The 12,508-nt window shown below is 44.1% G+C and overlaps 1 non-coding gene across 1 annotated transcript; it reads left to right on the forward strand.

Moving 5' to 3' along the window:
• The first annotated feature begins 9,035 nt into the window (after positions 1–9,035).
• TRNAS-AGA (transfer RNA serine (anticodon AGA)) lies at positions 9,036–9,117 on the forward strand. Its single transcript has one exon. It is a non-coding gene; the product is annotated as a tRNA-Ser (tRNA).
• Positions 9,118–12,508: the final 3,391 nt, after the last annotated feature.

The following is a 12,508-nucleotide window of genomic DNA, read 5'->3' on the forward strand; positions in this document are numbered from 1 at the left end:
AGTTCTCAATGCCCGGCGGTTTCTTTTGAGCATTTATTTCAATCCTCCCGTAATCTTATAATTGTTATGAGCTCCGAAGTTCAAGAAATACCATTTAGTGGGCTGAATCCCAGGCTCCAATCTTGAAAAACACTCCAAAGGGCCCTTTGTATTACGGGAACTTACAATACTCACCTAATTTCTGACCCAATACAACCATTCCTACAGGATTGAAATAAATGCTCAAAAGAAATCGCCGGGCATTGAGAACTAAAATCTAAAAGATATAGGAAGCATATATGGGCCTTGAGAACGACCTGAGGTCGAAACACGTGTCGGCTGTGTGTTTACATGAAGAATTAAAACCACTCATTTTTGAGATACATTATGTCAATTGACTCTTTGATTGACTTGGAAAGAATCTATGGATAAGGATGTTGGACTTGTAAAATAATAATTTCTGTTACTAAAGCAAAAGTGTATGGTTGGAGCGCAAGAGATCCACCTGAACCACAATATAATTTCATGTATTGAACAGAGCCTGTGTCACTCAGTTTCTCTGTTTCTTTCTATTTGCTGGAAAGGCAAATCAAAATAAATAAGTACATAAGTGAATAAAAACAGGAATAGAGCTTCACCAGCCTTAGCTCAGAACTTTGTCTTTGAACTCTGGCTGGGAACAGCTCACCCTGCTCCCACAAAGCACATGTGCCAGCAGGCCACTGTTCACTTTGCCTGCCACAAGAAAGGATCCTGAGAGAAAAAGGTGCTTGCGTGCTCTTAAACATTGTACATGTCATGAGAATTGGTATAGCAGAATAAAGTCTGATAGCACACAGACCATTTTCATTTAATTAATTACAATTACACATAGGCCCATCCCAATGTATACAGCTTTTTAATCGAGTGTCAGGTGAAGAGTTATAAAATGTACAAGGAATTCTTACGTTTTATTTCAGCACTTGGTTTAGTAGACTCCTGGCGTCTGCTGATCTTGAGTATATGCTACATTCTACACTACATGAAACCCATTCTTGTATTGATTTTCTATGCATGTCCACGTCTCAGTCTAGTATGATAGTTGAATCTTCGATTGATAGTGCTGTTATATCGAACCATGCTCCAGTAATTACCATTTTTGATACTGACAACACAGAAAACGGCTCTACTAGATGGAGATTTAAAAACATTTGAGTAAATTACAGAAAATTTGAGGATTCTTTCGATACCTTTCATCAGCAATTATTTGAAATTATTAAGGACTCTGAGACTCTGACTCTTCTCCTGTCAACAACTGGGATGCATATGAAGCAGCATTGAGAGAACATATTTTTCTCCTATTTAGCCAAAAAGAAAAAAAGAAAGAGTTATATACTGTATTTAGTAAACTAAATAAGCTTGAATAAAATACAGTGAAAAGCCTGATGATAGTATTTTTTTAAATATTTTATCCTTACGTATTAATATTACAAATTAATTATCCAAACAAGCTTGCAGTGTTATACTTAAACACAAATCCCAAACATATCGAACGTCTAATAAAGCTAGAAGGGGTCTTGCTTCGTATCTAAAAATTTAAAAGGAATGGTCTAGGATATCTGGTATTAAGAATGACTCTGGGCGTATGATTTCCTCAGATAAGGGTATATTAGACATCTTCAATAAATAGTATCAGAAACTGTTTGCATCAGAGCATACAGAAAGGTGAGTTGACGTCACATGTTGTTTTGTGCAAATGAATAGAAATTCGAACCCTCATATGGATTTAAGTTCCCTAGATACTCCCCTGCATATTGAAGACATACGTAAAGTCATTAAAGATTTAAATAAGGGTAAAGTTCCTGGTTCTGATGGACAGACAATGTATTGGTTTGCACATTTTGCTTCTAGTTCAGCCCCAAAATCAGTTAAGCTGTTCAATTACTTCTATAGTATAGGAACACTTATGTGAAACACCTGTGTATAGGCGCGTTATAAATGCTATATCATATCATATCATATCATAACATTCTTAAGGTCTTTTACTGAAGCCCTTTTGATACTTTTTCCAAAGCCTGGCAAAGATAATGAACTCACTAAGAATTAAAGACCAATTTAATTGATTAAATCTGATTGTAAATCTTCACCAAAATATTAGCAAAACACAATAGACTTTTTTATGTCTAAATTAATTCAATCAGATGAAGTAGGTTTTGTTATAGGGCAGGTCCAACCTTGAAATTCACAACCTGTTTCGTGCTCTTCGTAGTCGGAGACATATTTATGAGCCATGCAGCGGCTGGTAGGAGCAGCAGAAGGCGCAGGAGTGCTCCGCTCCCATGCCCAGCCTCGGAGAGATAAAGGAATCCAGTGGCTGCCTGCCTGCACAGCACAGCACACGGTACGCAGGCCGCACATCTGTTAAAAGGAAGGCTCAATTCTTTTTTTTATTACTGTTACTTTGTTTGCAACAGAATAGAATCGGTAAACCGCTGCAAACGAAGTAACGGTAATGAAATACGAATGCCACTGCTCACCGCATTTTTACAGGTATACCATTTCATGCTTACCCGAAGATGGAGGGAGTTAGCAGCGCTTGCCAACCAGCTATGCTACTTACACCACGATTCGGTTAAAGAAAATGGCTACCTTGCAGAAAAATCATCTATTACAGACCCAATGAAATCACAGTGACCTCACTAGTAGACTGCAGACTAAACCAACACCAACAAATCAGGCCATGGACCTTTTCAGAACGAAATGTAACTATTACACTGCTTTTTATTTTTAATAAAAAATGCATATAAATATGTGACATAACTTAAAAGGTTTTGTAAATGTTTTTAAAATCATCAATCAAGCCAAATTACTTTTAAATAACATGAACAAATAACAGCCGGCATTTTCGAAGGAAAATAGCTGACAAATTCACCACATAGTAGAAAATCAGCTAAAGAGTGCGAAAAGCGGTGTGGTTGGAGGGAAAATGGGTGGGAATGGCGGGCAAATTCTATAGATTTCACTTAGCAATGGTCGTTAAATGGGTGGGACATACAGCCAAACTACATATATCCATCTTCATATGTTAACCTGCATTGAATGCATTACAAACCTGCATTTAAAGTCCCTATTCAAGTTCTCATGTTAACGCTCTTATTTTAATGACAATAGTTTAGGCTTTATAAGTAGCGCTTTCAGTGCCACCCAATAGCCAAAACAAATGAAGCATTTGTCCGTTAAGTTCTTCATTGAGTAACTCCACCCACTCTAGGCTCTGCCTCCATGACCCGCCAACCTGGGCCCTGTTAGAGGATTTGTCCCTTACGAGAGACGGAAGGACGACAGGACACATCTGCTTCTTTCACCATTTATTTAATTAATTGCTCTCACTTCCCTTGGTGGGCTTCTCCTCTTCCTCCTCCCGCCTCACACTTAACTTAACCCTTTGCAGTCCTCCTTCTCCCTCGTAACAACTCCCCCTCACATATCTCCTTATATTCAAATTACACTTCTTCGATGAGTCTGCATGCTCTCTTGATGAGTCATTGGGTGCGGCCCTAAGCTGGGTATCCTTCCCTACTCCCTCTGAGGTTGGAGGATGTCACTCTGCCTCTTCGATCATTCCTCAGGGTATGTTTGTCCCTTGCCCAATGTTATCCTCTGGCTTGAAATGTCTATAAAGAATGATACACTCCTTGTGATGGCCTTCTGTGCGATGGCGACCGTCATCATTGTCCCTTTTATTTCTGTCAAACCGTGTGTCCCTTCTCTTCTGCATGCATTGTTTCACTAGCACTTCTTCTCCTTCTTCGAAGTTTTTCTCCTTTGCTCCCTGGGTCTGGTCTGTCCTTTCTTTGGCTGCTTCCTTTGCCGCAGCATCCCGTTCTCTGATCTCGTCTTCTAGTGTTGCTCGGTCTTCCAGGCTCATCCGAGTCTTGATGGCCCCCTTGGGTAGACGTGTCTTGATGTGGTAGGTCCTCGGGTGGCACTCTGGTCACAGAATGTGGTGTGTTTCGGTAGTGGCGGAGCATGCAGCGGTGGGCCTATTGGATTGGTATCTCCTCGATGGCTGCCCTTTATATCGTTCCTTTGATTGATTGCATGAACCGCTGTGCTATCCCGTTGGCCTGCGGCCATCACGGTGTTATCCGCTGGCGGTTAAATCCTAGGTGTCTTGCGAATCTCTGGAATTCGTGGCTGTTACACAGCGATCCATTGTCTGTCTTTACTGTGGTGGGGATGCCCCATTCGCTGAATACTTCGTCCAGGATACCGACCAGTTGGGTGAAGGCTGTGGACTGGGATTGTTTAATGATGGGGAACCTGGAGAATTCGTCTATGATCACCAGCAGGTGGCCCCCCTCTTCGAGTGGCCCATAGAAGTCCATTGCGACCGCTTTCCACACCTCTTTGGGGATGCTTGTCGTCTGTAGGGGGAGTGGCGGATGACTCATGGCGGTGCATTGACATGGAAGGCAGCTCCTTACCATCTCTTCTACCATGTATTTAGATCTTTTCTGTTAACTCGTTCGCGTTGGGGCGACAGCCTTTTGTAGTCCTTCCATTTGTTTGCAATTGTGAGCATCCTAGCCCACCTAGTCGACGGATCTGCCTGTGTTGCTATGTCTTCAATGGTGAGTGTGGGTGGTAGAGCCTGCTCCGTGAAGTAACACAGGTAATCTGCATCTCTCCCTCGTGGCGACTCCCTATGATTTGTCGGGGGCCTCGAGATGTAGTCGGCCGGCTTGTTGTCTCCTGCCGGTCGGTGACCGATGCAGTAGTCATACACTTGGAGGCGGATACCCCACCTCTCTATTCAGGGGCTAATTCTGTCCTTGGCTTCCCGGATAATGATGGAAGGGCCTGGTGGTCCGTCACGGGCATGAACATTTTTCCTACTGCAAAGTGCTGGAAATACTGGCATGCCCACCCCGCTGCTAAGCTTTTATTCACCGCCTGCGAGTATGCGCACTCTGTGGGGATAACTGCTTAATTAGGCTACGACGCATCTCGCTGGAGCGTCTGGCTTCTCCCGTTGCACTAGGATGGCCCATAGGCCTACCCGGCTGGCGTCTATGACGAGCTTGGTGTGCCAGCTTGGGTTAAAGTATGCTAGGTGTTTTGCGCTAGCCAGCTCCCTTTTGATTGCATCAACTTCCCTCTAGCAATCTCCTGACCACCTAAAAGGTTTGTCCTTTCTCAGAAGTCGCTGCAGCAGCTCGGCTGTAATGGTGTACCTTTCCAGATAGTGGGCGCAGTATCCTGCCATTCCCAGGAAAGATCTAAATTCCCCAATGTTGATAGGTTCATTGAGCTTGTTGATCGCCCGTACCTTGTCGGGGTCGGGCTTCATCCCTTCCCCGGAGAACATATGTCCATAGAACCTAAGTTTGTCTCTGCTGATGTTGCGTTTCTCATAGTTCAACATGAGTCCTGCTGTCCTCAGTATTTCACGAACTTCCAGGAGAGCTTTGCATGCTCCTCTTGCATGGTAATGTAAACCAGGATGTTGTCTGAGTAGTTGAATGCTCTCCAGACTGGGAGGAGTAGGTGCCTGATAGTTCCTTCAAAGATCTCCGCAGCGGAGGAGATACCAAAATGTAGCCTTTTGTACCAAACGAGGCCGTCATGCGATGCGAATGTCGTTATCCCTCTGCAATCGAGGTGCAGCTCGAGCTGGTGGTACCCCTGATTGATTTCAAGTTTTGAGAATTTTGTGGCACAGTTCAGACTGACAATCATGTCTTCAATTCTGGGCCCTGGGTGCCACTCCTTCTCTATGGCGGTGTTGGCTACACTCATGTCAACATAGAGGCGTAGTTTTTTTGCCCTCCTTTGGCACCACTACCAGTGGTGAGATCCACGGGGTGGCCCCTGTCGCTCCTTCAATGATGTCATTGTCCAGGACCTGCTGCAGTTCCTGCGACACGGCCGCTTGTAAATGGAAGCCCACTCTGCGCGGGTGTTGTGGGACGGGCTTGATCTGGCTGTTGATGTGGAGGATGATCACTGTTCCTTTCAGTTTGCCCAGCCTTTGAAACAGTTTGTGAAACATTCCTTTGATCTGTTCCTTGGTGAGCGGGCACCCCGCTAGGTGGCAGATTGACCCACGGCTTGGCTGGCTGCCTGTGCACATCACCATGTCTCGTTCGTTGAAGTGGATGTCGATCAGGCCAAGCGCTTCTGCGGTACGGTAGCTGAGGAGACATTTACCTTGGACAGGGCAGCGCAGCACAAGGATGATGGCGTTGATCCTTTTCCCTTTGAATAAGAATGATTTCTCAAATTGTCTGATTGACTGTGGTGGTATGCTGGCTCCCCATTGAAAGATTCTTGCTTTGGACTGCAACAACTTTTACGAGTTCCCTGTAAGTCTAAAATCTTCTTCCCCCATGATGTTGACGGTCACTCCGGTATCGATGAGGAATGTGTGCATGACTGTGTCCATCGTTAGCCTCACCTTCGGAGCATCACTGCCTTTATGTGTTCCCTGGATGAAGTTCACAAACTCGTTTGGGACTTCTGGGTCTAGGAGGAGAACTCGTCCCAGTTGGTATATTGATCCTCGGGGTGGCCATGTGTTTCTTCATAGTATTCCAGTTGAAATAATGTCTCATTCACGGAGGCTTCACTGTATTCTCCGCTGTGTACCATTGACCTTATCATCCGCCTCGATGGTTGCAGGTAGGACTTGCACTGTCTGCACTGTGGGAACAGTTGAGCTGGTCTGTATGGCATCCTCCAGCTCAGTCGTGTCGCCTGTGGCTGGCACGTCGGCGAGAACGGTCTCCCTTACCGGCACACTATCTGGAAGTGATCTTCTCTGTCACATCTGGAACACCTCTGAGTCATCGCCGGGCATGGCCCTGTGTATTGGAACAGTTAGCCAAAACGATAACACTACCGCTAGAGCCGTGTTCCTGTTCTCGGTTGGGTTTATGCCTCTCTCTGCTGCGTTTTCGGCAGAGTCTGGTGGCCTGTGGTGTTTCTCTCCCCTTCTCTGCCTCCGGTGAATGCCACAACCGTCACTTCTCAGTCCATTTTCTTTTTTGGCGTCTCAATGGCAGAGGCCTGTATTTCCTCTCTCTCATGCATCCTTGCCATATCTACCACCTCGTTAATCGATAGGGGTTTTTTCAGGAGTTGTTTCCGGAGTACGGATGACAGACAACCTTCTATGACATGGAGTCGGATCACGTCTTCATCCGAGAAAGCAGAAAATTGGCAGTGGACGAGTTTCTGTCGGAGTCGCGTTACAAACTCCTCCACCGTTTTGTGGGAGGCCCGACAGCAATGGTTGAACACATATCGCTCATAGTACCTGTTCAAATGTATAATGAGCTTCCTGTCCAATGCGGTGACAAGTGTCTTGTACGTGTTTCTGTCTCCTGGCGGCATGGCCTTGATGATGCCGTTTATCTCTGCCCAGCCAGTTTCGTGAAAATGTCTTTGAGTACTGGAGACTTTTCTTCCCCCACTGCCTTGATGAAACCGGCAAAGTCATCGACCCATATTGTCTATCTGGGCCCTCTTTCTGCTTGTGATAAGAGGCTGAATGGTGCTGGTTTCCATAGGAATGCTAAGCTGCTTGCGGTGCGCATGGGTGCGTCTTGTCCATCTGCTTGGTCCACCATGTTCTTTGCGTCTCAAGCCCGTAGGATGGGCACCTTCTGGCTGTGTTCCATTTGGGACTTAGTTGTGCCCAGGGAGCCTGGACAGAGTGGAGTAGGACCCCAGCGCAGGACCAGGCGTGGTTGTCATAGCTGGGGTGGGTGTTTACTCACAACATGCCTTGTGAGCCATACAACAGTGTATGACTAGTTTTCATTTGTTTCCTTTCCCCTTACAGGTGCCTAGTGTTGATGGGGTCTTGTCCCTCAGTTATCGGTGCTAGGACTGGCAGCCCTGCCAGTTCGTCTTTTTAAAAAAATATTAATGGCTGCTCTGGGGGCAGCGTGCTGCTACAGGTGCCAGTGTCCCTGTTGTATTGTTTTTTTTTCTTTTCTCCCCGGCCTTGCTTGTTTCTGGGGGCGGGGCTTGTCGCTGTTGCTTGGGCCTAAGGGGGCGGGGCTTGTCATTGTGTTGCTAATGCTGCCAGCTTCCCAAAGTTATGCTGCGTGATCTCCTGCATGCGTGTGAACTCGCTCACCATGAGGGTACTGCGGACGGCGCTGCTTCTCTTCTCGGTTCTCTTTCCTCCGTCGTGGGTGCCGCAGGGAGGGCTGGAGGCTGCAAGGCCAGCCCTGCGGACCAAAGGACACCGGGTGGCGGTGTGGTACGTGAAGCTCACACAGAAAGGACAGTGTAGTGCTGGTTCAAGGAGAACGAGGTTTGTGACTTGCGAGAACGAGGTTAGTGACTCGCTTTATCCTGGCCGCCAATTGTTAGAAGGATTTGTCCCTTAGGAGCGACGGAAGGATGACATGACACGTCTGCTTCTTTCACCATTTATTTCATTAATTGCTCTCACTTCCCTTGGCGGGCTCCTCCTCTTCCTCCTCCGGCCTCAGACTTAATTTAACCCTTTGAGGTCCTCCAACTCCCTCGTAACAGGACCCTATGTTCTTTTTTGACCACAGGGCCCTTTGCCTTAAATCTGCCACCAACTCAGCCTCTGTATCACAACCTCACTAACAGGTCAAAACTGTCAGCAAGATAAAGAACGATATGTGTGTAACATTAGAGCACGAGCAGGCAGCCATCCAACTCTACTTCTGTCTCCGTCTTGTGTGTGCTAATCCACCTTCATTGTGGGTGGCCATATCAACAGCATTAGTCGTGTACATATACAGCAGGAGCAGATTTCCCATTCCCTGTCAAGGGCAAGTCTCTTGACCAGATTCCGGGAAAAGAAGGAGTGACCTTGGTATGGGTAACAGTGATAGCCCTGAGAATGTGCTCCTGTAACATTGTCTGACAATGCTAGAATGTCTCCATCGTTGATGAAAACCATGAGTGAATCATAGTTATGTTGATAATATCATGACTGTGTGAAGTGCCTAACTTAATGCCCAACTGTTCAAAATGGTCTGACCTTGCACACACTGTCATATGCACATTCAGGAGATCACAGACAAGTAGTCGTGGCCGAGCGGTTAAGGCGATAGACTAGAAATCTATTGGGGTTTCCCCGCGCAGGTTCGAATCCTGCCGACTACGGGTCTGTTTTTTTTCTATATTGCACTTCAACCCTATGAGATATGTACAGATACAAATATAAAAAAAACATTGTAATGCAACAATCGAAGGATCGTCTTACACTTGAATGTTTTGCTTTGGGCCTTCAATGGCTACTTTTGTTTTCTGACTGTCACAACTTTTCATGAATCAAAACCAGCCCATCCGAACGAGTGAGTGACAGGCCAACATGCTCATATAAGGCATCAGGGCGCCTGCTTCTGTTACTGAAATGAGAGGGCCCATGATGAGAGGGAGCCACAAAGACACAGAGAAGAGACAGCTCCAGAGAAAAGACAGCCAATGCCGCGCGACCAGCACAAGAGGATGCTGAGATGTACAGGTTCTTATGCAGACACTGGAGTAAGCAGCCTCACTAAGAGGGACATGGCGAAGGCAGCGGCTCCAAAAATAACTTTCCTGAATGAACTTCTTCAATGTTTTTTAGACAGCTGTGTTCCTCTGTACTCACATTACGAAAGTGCAGAGCTTTCGGTCAATATCGTTTTTGTTTTTTCAAAAAGAATTCCGTGATATACTTCCAGCTTACTTGTACAGCAACTCTTCCTTTGGCGCTGTATCTGAAATGGACGGAGGTGAGTTGAAACACTACGTACGCACAGCTGCGCATGTGGCGCTGTGGCTTAGATGGTTAAAGCGCCTGTCTAGTAAACAGGAGATCCTGAGTTCGAATCTCAGCAGTGCCTGCTTCTTTTAAAGCACTTTTTCGAACACGTTGAAGAAAGGGCTTTTTCCAACTAAGCATGAAGGTGCTGGACAGGGACTCATTGCTCCTTTTAGTTAAATGCTTTAATTAAGAGTTGTATTTGATCATAAAAAAGGTTCTGGGGGAGCAGTTTCTAGGAGGAAACTTTAGAAACCTCTGCCCCATATAAAATCACCTAATTTTTAATTGACTCAATTTTTAGTAGCTGAACTATCAATAACTGTAACTAAGATCCTCAGGCCGACACACACGTTTGGAAGCCAGTAACATTTTTTGTATGGTGAGCATTTTTAACAAAGAAAATGTGTTCACTATCCAGAAGCCATGGTGTGAGTCTTACAATACCACACTAAAGGCTAGTAAGAAGCTAACTGAATCACTTCTTTGTCAGATAAGGTACAATGAGAGTAAATGATTTCCCGAGGATCACACACTTTGGTTAAATGGTGATGCCAGGATTTAACTCCAGTCTTCACTTTATGCACTTTACCATATACCTTCTCAACTCAAGTTGATGGAGGTCACTTTTTAAAGGGATCCTACAACACCTCCTCTGGGTTTTACAACTGAAGTATGGTGATTGAAAGACACAGAAGAACAAGCACATGCATGCTATGATCACCTGATTGTAGCCATTATTTTACACAGCAAGGCACCTGTTTAGCTGTGTCCCATTTGTTATCCTCCATCATTCAGACTTTGTTAGGTACATCCTACTAACAATAGTCACTCCCGAATAACCTACTCACTGCTTTACCTGCAGCCATCTAGCTGAAATCACTTTTATTTCAAATCCTCTGATAAAATATAAATGGCCAACATGTATTGAACAGAGAGAGGCTCACAGTATTGTGGGATCGCTATTGAATTGCGCGCGCTATTTACCGCTCAAGAGTCCTAGATAAAAAGGTTGGCAGCAAGTTATATCCTGCCCTGAAGCTTCCCACAAAACTTGTTTCCAGTAAACAGAAAATATATCGTGGTTCAGGTGGATATCTTGCGCTCAAACCATACACTTTTGCTTTAGTAACAAAAATTATTATTTTACAAGTCCAACCTCCTTATCCATATATTCTTTCCAAGTCAATCAAAGAGTCAATTGACATAATGTATCTAAAAAATGAGTGGTTTTAATTCTTCATGCAAACACACAGCCGACACGTGTTTCGACCTCAGCTCATATATGCTTCCTATATCTTTTAGATTTTAGTTCTCAATGCCCGGCGGTTTCTTTTGAGCATTTATTTCAATCCTCCCGTAATCTTATAATTGTTATGAGCTCCAAAGTTCAAGAAATACCATTTAGTGGGCTGAATCCCAGGCTCCAATCTTGAAAAACACTCCAAAGGGCCCTTTGTATTACGGGAACTTACAATACTCACCTAATTTCTGACCCAATACAACCATTCCTACAGGATTGAAATAAATGCTCAAAAGAAATCGCCGGGCATTGAGAACTAAAATCTAAAAGATATAGGAAGCATATATGGGCCTTGAGAACGACCTGAGGTCGAAACACGTGTCGGCTGTGTGTTTACATGAAGAATTAAAACCACTCATTTTTGAGATACATTATGTCAATTGACTCTTTGATTGACTTGGAAAGAATCTATGGATAAGGATGTTGGACTTGTAAAATAATAATTTCTGTTACTAAAGCAAAAGTGTATGGTTGGAGCGCAAGAGATCCACCTGAACCACAATATAATTTCATGTATTGAACAGAGCCTGTGTCACTCAGTTTCTCTGTTTCTTTCTATTTGCTGGAAAGGCAAATCAAAATAAATAAGTACATAAGTGAATAAAAACAGGAATAGAGCTTCACCAGCCTTAGCTCAGAACTTTGTCTTTGAACTCTGGCTGGGAACAGCTCACCCTGCTCCCACAAAGCACATGTGCCAGCAGGCCACTGTTCACTTTGCCTGCCACAAGAAAGGATCCTGAGAGAAAAAGGTGCTTGCGTGCTCTTAAACATTGTACATGTCATGAGAATTGGTATAGCAGAATAAAGTCTGATAGCACACAGACCATTTTCATTTAATTAATTACAATTACACATAGGCCCATCCCAATGTATACAGCTTTTTAATCGAGTGTCAGGTGAAGAGTTATAAAATGTACAAGGAATTCTTACGTTTTATTTCAGCACTTGGTTTAGTAGACTCCTGGCGTCTGCTGATCTTGAGTATATGCTACATTCTACACTACATGAAACCCATTCTTGTATTGATTTTCTATGCATGTCCACGTCTCAGTCTAGTATGATAGTTGAATCTACGATTGATAGTGCTGTTATATCGAACCATGCTCCAGTAATTACCATTTTTGATACTGACAACACAGAAAACGGCTCTACTAGATGGAGATTTAAAAACATTTGAGTAAATTACAGAAAATTTGAGGATTCTTTCGATACCTTTCATCAGCAATTATTTGAAATTATTAAGGACTCTGAGACTCTGACTCTTCTCCTGTCAACAACTGGGATGCATATGAAGCAGCATTGAGAGAACATATTTTTCTCCTATTTAGCCAAAAAGAAAAAAAGAAAGAGTTATATACTGTATTTAGTAAACTAAATAAGCTTGAATAAAATACAGTGAAAAGCCTGATGATAGTATTTTTTTAAATATTTTATCCTTACGT

The sequence above is a fragment of the Ambystoma mexicanum genome, chromosome 1p (assembly GCF_040938575.1).
Source record: "Ambystoma mexicanum isolate Mex_15411 chromosome 1p, UKY_AmexF1_1, whole genome shotgun sequence".
NCBI classification, from domain to species: Eukaryota; Metazoa; Chordata; class Amphibia; order Caudata; family Ambystomatidae; genus Ambystoma; species Ambystoma mexicanum.